The sequence below is a fragment of the Vicugna pacos genome, chromosome 1, assembly GCF_048564905.1.
Source record: "Vicugna pacos chromosome 1, VicPac4, whole genome shotgun sequence".
NCBI classification, from domain to species: domain Eukaryota; kingdom Metazoa; phylum Chordata; class Mammalia; order Artiodactyla; family Camelidae; genus Vicugna; species Vicugna pacos.
Genome location: NC_132987.1, coordinates 54683543 through 54691762, shown reverse-complemented (window position 1 = coordinate 54691762; position 8220 = coordinate 54683543). Strand labels below are relative to the sequence as shown.

Here is an 8220-nt window from a genome sequence, read left to right as displayed (position 1 = left end):
GCAGGGGCAGCGATTTGGGCGCTAGAGAAAACGCCCAAGTGTCTAGGTAACGGAGAGAACTGGCTGATTTTATTTTTCTTTGACTTGGTGGAGATAGTGAGGCAGCCTAGACATTGAGATGTGAGTATTTTATCTGTCAAACAATTATTCCCTGTCCTCTGAGTCAGCTGGTCTCTAGCACCCTGCAAAGCCCACCACTGTTGCATCTTCTCCGAACCCCTCAGCCTCTAACTCCTCCTCTCAAACCCAAGCCCTAACAGTGAGAAGGGCCCGAACGACCAAACTAGTCCGGGTTCGCTGCGAGCCCACCGCATTTATGCGCGTGCGGGGGTGTGTGCACGCGCGCGCGGGTGTGTGGCGAGTGTGCGAGCGGCGCGCGCGCGCGGCTGTGTGGCGGGGGCGGGCTCTGCGCCCGGGGGCAGGGCTCCGCGTGAGAGTGGCAGCTGGACTTGCCCGCTGCGAGGGGCAGGGCGCCGCAGTGCCGTAGTAGTGGGCAGCCGAGGCGCACCTCTTGGGAGCCGCGGGTACTGGGGCCGGCAGAGACCCCCGGCGCTGCCTAACCCCAACCGGGCAGCCCGAGCTCCGCGGCGCCCAGTCGCGCTCCATCCCCCTCCCCAGGAGGGCTGCGCGGGCGGGAAGACGCCCAGACGCCAGCTTCGGTCCCCTTTCAGTCTCTCGGTTCCTCTTTCCACCCAAGTAAGGGAATAAGCCCCGAGGAAGGAGCGCTCCGCAGAATCGCGCAACCAAGTGTTGCATGCTGAGGTAAGACTGTGGCCGGCGCAGCGGAGGGGGTTCGGGCTGGGGGCGCGAGCTGCAGCAACTTGCAAAAGGAGGGCAAAGCCGGAGCCAGTTCCGCGGCCAGGGGCAGGAGCTGCAGCCGAGGCCACGGCACCCACCCTGACGGTGCCACCTGCCGCACAGCCCTGCAGGAGATGCCCCGCTGGCAGGGTGAGGGCACGGGCAGCTGCCGGGGTGGGGCACCGACTTCCTCTTCTATTCGGAAGACCTTACGAACCTCAAAGGTGTGCGGGCGGGAGGCGGCTTGGCTCCAGGCAGTTTGCTGAAGCAACTATTCAGTCGACCCTTCTAGACTTACCTTTGGTATGCAGTTCGCGCTCCAGGGTGTACAGGGAGGCAAAGAGCGGGGACACTTTTCCTAACATCTGGCCGCCAAAGCCTCCGACCGTCCCGCAGGGTTCCAGGACTTTGGGAGACTCCACAAAGCCCCCGGGCTAGGGGAGCGCAACGGGAAGCTGAAGAGAACGCGGAGACCTTGAGAGATACACGCTACGGAAGGAGAGGAGGGTCAAGGAGGGAACGTCCGGCTGACCTGTTTAGTCTAGGAGTCACAAGATGTGTGTTCGTGTGCGTGTGTTTGTGTCTTGAGAGGCGTGCATCTAGTATCACCTGTGGGGCTTTTAAAAACTCCACCAGTCCGCTCACCCTGTATATTCGAGATTTTCTTTCTCTGGACGAGTGGACTAGAATTTGGGGAGGGGGCTGAGGAGTTCGAAAAAGCCCTACAGGTGATTCTGATGCGCTGCCCCCATCCCCGCCATCACTGCAGAGGAAAGCACGGGACAGGAGCGAAGAGGCAGCTGCCAGGTGTGACGATCCAGACACCGAACTCAGAGTGACCGACGAGACCCTCCCGCACCCTCCCTCTTTACCCGGGGCGAGGCAGGAGGGTCTGCGGCAGCGCGAGGTGATTTGTGGCGGCGCCGCAGTGGCGCGCGGGAGAGCTACGAACCCGCGGGCGCGCTCGCAGGCCGGCGCGGGGCGGTTGTCTCCTCTGGCTTCATTAGCATACGATGACCTCGCTGTCCCGAGGAGGGCATAGGAGGGCTGTTTATCATTCTTTCATTGTGGGAATTTGGGGGACTTACCTTGGTTCTGGAGGTGCGGACCAGGGGGAGTCACTGATGGGGAGCATCGGTCAGGACACAGGGTTGGGAACTGCCCCTCTGTTTCAAAAGAGGGAAACGACTTCATTATTTCAGTGCCTGGGATTCTTTGTCTAAAATACGGCCCACACAGAGCCACTTGCTAGAGCACAGGGTACCCGTCGTTGTCAACGAAGGGTATTAGATCACAGGGGACAAATGTCTTGACTGTTTGATCACACACACACTCTACCTTTGTGCTTTATGCCCCTCTCATTCCAGGGATATGTCCTTATGTGGAAACGGACTTAGTCATTGGTCTTGTCAAAAAGGGCTGTATTTGTCAGAGAGTCCTTTCCGAAGGTGAATTATACTCATTAAATAAAGAGGCAGCCAGAAAGCTAACTTACGTGTTGTACCTCTCCTATACGTCTTTTCTTTACCAATCACCCTTGAAGTTTATGCATAACATTGTAGGTTTTTTTTTTTTCCTGCTAGGGGTCTGTGAGTGGGAAGCAAGTAGATGAGTCTTTCCCACCTTAAAATTTCATGTCATGTTTGGTTCAGATCAACCAGGATATGGGCAGAAAATGATAAGCATCAGAGTGTCTTGGAATCTAGACTTTCAGAGATAGAGGAAACCGCTAAGGACATCTGTTCCAACTCCCCCTCAAATCTCCAGAGTACCTTCAACAGGTGGGGGGGGATCCTGTTAACCTTATACCCCCAGAGGTCCCAGGTGTGCACGCCTTAGGCTCTGCCAGGGAAAGTACCCCTAATGCAGCAGCTCTTCCCTCTACTGCCCATCCCTGGAGGGGAGGCTGCCCCCAGCTCCTTCCCTGGAAGGGAAGTACTGTTTTTTGTTGTGGTAAAACTCTTTTTCAAAAAAGAAAAAATCTTACTGTATTATTACATCATTATGATATGCTTTTTTATTATAAAAGTAATTCATGTTAAATGCAGAAAATTTGGGAAATTGAAAAGTGTGCAAAGAATCAAGCGGACCACCCAAAATTCTACCACTCAGATTCCACATGGCTAATATATTAGAATATTTCCTTTCCATCTATTTTTATGCCTTGAAATTGTACAGTCCTTAGAGAACCAACATTTGCTGGGTACCTAATGTACCTTGAATGTGTTAAGTATTGTATATTCAGTGTCGTTTAATTCTCAGAAGTCCTGAGGCAAGTATTAGCGTCACAGAGTTCAGGGGACTTGTCCAAGTCACACACCTGTAAGTGGCCAAGTCAGGATTCAAACCCAGGCTGTCCAACAACTGGGTGGTTGCTTCGCCTCGGTAGCTGTTGCTTCTCTGCTTTTTCCCATAAGTAGTATCATAGTGAAAGTCCTTCATGGACATCATTTTCATGGCTGCCTATTATTACACTGTTGGTCTTTCAAGTTGATTCCTGTGTTTAGCAACTACACGTAACTCTGAACAACATCCCTGGGCAAAGTCTTTCTGCACACATTTCCAAATACTTCCTTTGGATAGATTCCCAGAAGTAGAATCACTGGGCCAAGGGGCATGAATGTTTTAAGGCTCCTGATGTATATGACAAGCAGGTTTTGGAAAAAGATACACCAATTTCCACTTCCATCCCCTCCAGATAGTTCTGCCACAGTCAAAGCAGGTGACTTCTGGGAACTCAAATACATCAGACCACATAAGCATCCCTCTGGCTTCATGGGAGGCAGAATCACACACATCACCCTGCTGTATACACACAAGTGTGATTATGAAACCCATACAAATATAAGGCTATACCTATTTTTATCTGTGCAAGTATCAATTGCAGAATTCTCTGGCTTGTGTAAAATATATACATGGCATAACATTCCACTTCTCCACACAAATAATTAGAACAGCCTGCACCCCTATGAAGGTGCATCACCATCAGGCTAAATTCAGCCAGCCCAGCCAATCACATAGTGGCCATTTTCACAGAGCTGTTTGTTTACACCAAGTATCAGAATCCCACATCCAAACCACAGCGGAAGTTGATGTCACTTTGTATGAAACAGAGTTCACTTGCCCAACTCCCTGTCACTCGTGGTTAGTGACGGCAAGTCACTCAATAAAAAACAAGGTTATACACATCATTGAAAAAATGTCATCAGGTGAAGAAAATGTGGCCATAGAAGAGAAACTGAATTAGGCAATACAAAAAGACACAAAGGTGACATTTTCAACGAAAACTAGTTGGCCCTAACTATGAGTTTTCCCTAGGGCTGTTTTTGCCCCATAGCCACCTCTGCCAGCAGCAGCGGGCTTAGTAGCCTTGGAATATAGTCCATTGTTGTAAAGAGGAATACATACCATTTGAGCCACCACTATGAGATCTACTTATTTAAGACTCGGCTCAGGTCTTAAAACATCCTTCTGGGAAGCCTTCCACAACTGCTTTTCTAGGTTAGAGCCCTCTCTGCTGGACTCATTGCACCTGTGAATACACTTAGCTCCCTATGGTGAAATCACTTATCTGCACACCCCCCACTAAACTGAGAATTCCCTGAAGGTACAGCTAGCCCCGCACACCTAGCACCGAGCTAGTAGTTATGCAGAGTAAACAATCCAGTGCAATAAATGGACAAATAAGAATTTTCCAGGTACTTTATATGCGTTTCTCTTTCAAGTGCATCTTTATTCTGCTCACATTGGTCAGTCTCAGAAATGCACCTGAAAGCTGTGTATTTCCACATGTGACTCCTTCCATTTTCACTCAGTTCATTAAAATTAAAGTTAAAATTTCAGTTTCTCAGTCACACTAGTCACATTTCTAGTGCTTAAATGCCACATATGTCTGCCATATTAGAGAATGCACATATAGAATATTTCCCTCACTGCAGAAAGTTCAACTGGACAATGCTGGTTAGATTGGAGGCTTGGTGCTGGCAGGGGTGTGAATTTGTTTTCCACCATACCCCCTGCAACCAGCATAGTGCCTGGCCAGAGGAGGACAAAGGGGGGGAAAGGAGGAATGGTGGTAGTAAATGTAGCAGGAGCACTACCATTTATTGGGCACCTGCTCTGTGCCCCACATTGTGTTATATTTTGTACATGCATTGTCTTCGTATTCACATCACTACAAGCCTGGTAGTAACCTTACTTCGCAGACAGGGAAACTGAGTTCAGAAAGTTTAAGTGGTCACAAAGCTAGTAGTAGAGAGGCTGAGTTTTAACTCAGTCCCCTATGATTTCAAAGCCAATTTTCTTAGGCTTTTTGCTTTACTGCCTCATTAAATGTCATCTGTGGTAACAGATGTGAATTGTCATCCTCTTGGCTTCCCAGGAAGTCAGAGAAAGGGTACTTCTAAAGGCTTCCCAAGGGAAATATTGGTGTAATTTGCAAAAGGTAATGGCATTTCAAGAATGTAAAATTTTGCATGGAGGCTCCAGAGGCTTGGTCCCTGGATAGGTGAGGTAGGGACAGTGTGACCTGATCAGAGGGACAAAACCTGGGAGAGCAGGCCAGCCAACTGCCACCACCCATGCTCCTCCTCAGGGAGGCCTGTTGTCAGCCCTGGAGGGAGAGAAATGCTGGCTTGATTAGGATCCCACAGCCAGTTACTGGCATAAACTGCCTCTTAACTCCCTGGCCAGTGCTCCTCGCACTGTTCCATCCTGCCCCATAGGCCTCTGGCTCCAGCATCCTCACTATCAGTATCACTCTTGCCCCAGTTTTGTCTTAATGAATAGAATACAGAATTTCAAGGGAGGCTTAATCAAGTACCAAGCAGAGTGAGATTATCACTCCCTTCATTCTACATCTCCTGTTTCTGTCAAAACTCTGTAAGGCTGAATTAGGCATCTATACTAGTAACATCTGTTGAGTTTAGTATCAGCTGAAAAAAACCCACGTCTCTCTTAAACTTGCTCTTGAACTGTATCCCCCGCCCGCACGCCCCCGCCACCTGCCATACGTGTACGCATGCTACCTGGGACCCAAATACAGAGCCCTTGCATTTATCCCCAGTTTTATCATGTTTAATTCAGTCTATCTTGCCAACTTGCTCAGATATTTCTGGCTTTGGTTCTGTCATCCAGTATTAATACTGTCCCTTCCAGCTGGCTTCCTGTCACCCCAAATCTGACGAGTATGACCTCTTCAACTAAGTCATCAAAAAAATGATGAACATGACAGCGTTCTAAGGCATCCCACTATATGTTCCTGAGAGATAGATGTTAATTCAATAAATAAACAGCACTTATTGAGAATGTTTGTTCAACTTACTGTACCTATCAGTATACATTTCTTCATCTTTTTCAAAAGATTATCAGAGGAATCTTATCAAGGGTCCCGATAAAGTCCAGATACTGTCCATCACTGGTGTTTCCCTGATCTGCCTGCCTGGTAACTTTGTCAAAGAGGCAATTTTGTTACGCTGACGTAAACCACTAGCAGTTAACTCGTGTTGGTTCCTTGAGATCACAATTCCAGTCCTAAAACCTCATTCCATATCTTGTTCCACAATGTCTCCTGGGATTAATATCAACCCCTTAAGAAATTTTCACAAGTTACTTTTCCATTTTAAAAAGTAGAATTGTATTTGTCATGAGGGTGGTGGTGGTGGTGGTGGCTTCCTTACTCTATGATTCTGAACACATTAAGAAGACTGGTCTAGTGCTCTCAACTGCATGTTGTCTTAGCACCCTGGGATATTATTCAGTTAGGCAAAAAGATTGTATTAATTTAAGGCAGATCTCAGAGTCTCTAGCATCATTGAAAATGAGATCAGAGAAGGTACCAAGAAAGCATTTGTTCCCAGGCTTCTCCATCTAAAGTGGAAGTGTCCTGTGTGGGGTCACACATCCAGGACAGTCACCAAGGTGTCACCACTCTTCCCTAGTGCTTTCCCCAGGGACTTCTCCTTCTTTCCATCTTCAATCCTAGCCTAAGGCTCTGTTTCCTGCAGAAATGTCCATTTGTTCCCTTGGAATTAGCCTCTTAATCATTGATGTCTCAGTAAAAATTAAAGATTCTTTCCTGGTATCATGACTTAAAAGGAGAAAGGAGGAGCAAACTTATTTTCCAAGTGGAAAATGAAGCCAAAAATTCCCCATGACAGGACAGGTGCACAGAGAGAAAAGGTCAAAGTAAGAAAAGACTCTTCTTTTTTAATAATAAAAATCACAATAATAATAACTGTCCTTTACACATGTGCCACATTTGGAAGATAGCAGTGTATTCATATCCATGATCTCTCCTGACTCTAATCATAGGCGTGAGGCAGGGAGCATGGATGTTACCAGCCTGATGTCGCTAGTGTGGTTTCACCAAACAGAGGCCCTAAAAAGTAAGAGTCTGCTGTGGCAAGAAAAGGGAAGAACGATAAAACTCAGTGGCCATGCAGCAGCTGACAAACCCTAGATCTGCCTGCCCAGCTAACCATTTGGGCCCGTCACTACTTTCAGTGTGGTCTGCATGGAGTTTTCTCCTTGCTTACAGCAAAAACAGTGCCATCTACACAGGAACCAAGTTTTCACCTTCCTATTGGCTGATCTGGTGTGAAAGTACCAAGTGGCCAGAGGTCAGTAACGCCACTTTGACCCTTAGATGCTGAAATTGTTGAAATATTTTGACCCCAGAGTTTTCATTCCTTGCCGAATTTCTTCACCTCTCTGCTCTGGGACAGCTGCCTACAGCACTTTACCAGCTGCCTTGGTGTCTCTGCTTTTCAGTTAATGCGAAAGAACTGGCTCTCCCCCAGAGAGCCAGAGTGTTCCTTCCAGCATCCTTGACAACCACACAAAACGGGTGCTATCATCCGATGCCCCATCCCAAGTTCTCATCAATAAGGATGTCCTTGCTCCCCAGAACCTGACCCCAGGACACCCACTGGTAGAAATTAGTCCTGCCCTTCTCTTATGCCAGGATGTCCAGCAGGCTTTGACCACAACATGATCTTTCCTGACAGTAGAAAGCCAGTAGCCATATGTTTCTATAAACGGGGGAAATTCCTGCTCTGCCCCAAAGTCCTCACTGTTCATAATCCTTAAATCATGCAAATCATGGCAAACACATTTCTGAGTTAGATTCACTCAATCATCTGGCCAGCATTTAATCGACAAATATGTATTGAGCACCCTCTCTGTGCTAGGCATAGGCTAGTTTCTGGGGATAGGACCACCTGGGTTTCCAGGAGCTAGGTGGAACCAGGTAGAACAGAGCCAGAAACAGAGATCATGCAGCATTGTCTTTAGATGAGCATCAGGGCAAGGTCACCTCCCCAGCCTAGGAAGGGATTGGACCAAAGAGGTCAGTTAATGCTCTCTGAAGCAGATGGGCTTCAGCTAAAATTGAAGGGATGGCTAGAGGTTAAGTGAAGAAGT

At 48.0% G+C, this 8220-nt stretch overlaps 1 protein-coding gene across 2 annotated transcripts in view; it reads left to right on the top strand.

Moving 5' to 3' along the window:
• Positions 1-494: 494 nt before the first annotated feature.
• DGKG (diacylglycerol kinase gamma) overlaps positions 495-8220 on the top strand; it is a 185912-nt gene continuing 178186 nt past the window's right edge. For both annotated transcript variants that reach the window (XM_006200997.4, XM_006200993.4), the window contains exon 1: positions 495-762. The gene's annotated coding sequence lies outside the window, so the exon portion shown is untranslated. The remainder of the gene's footprint in view (positions 763-8220) is intronic.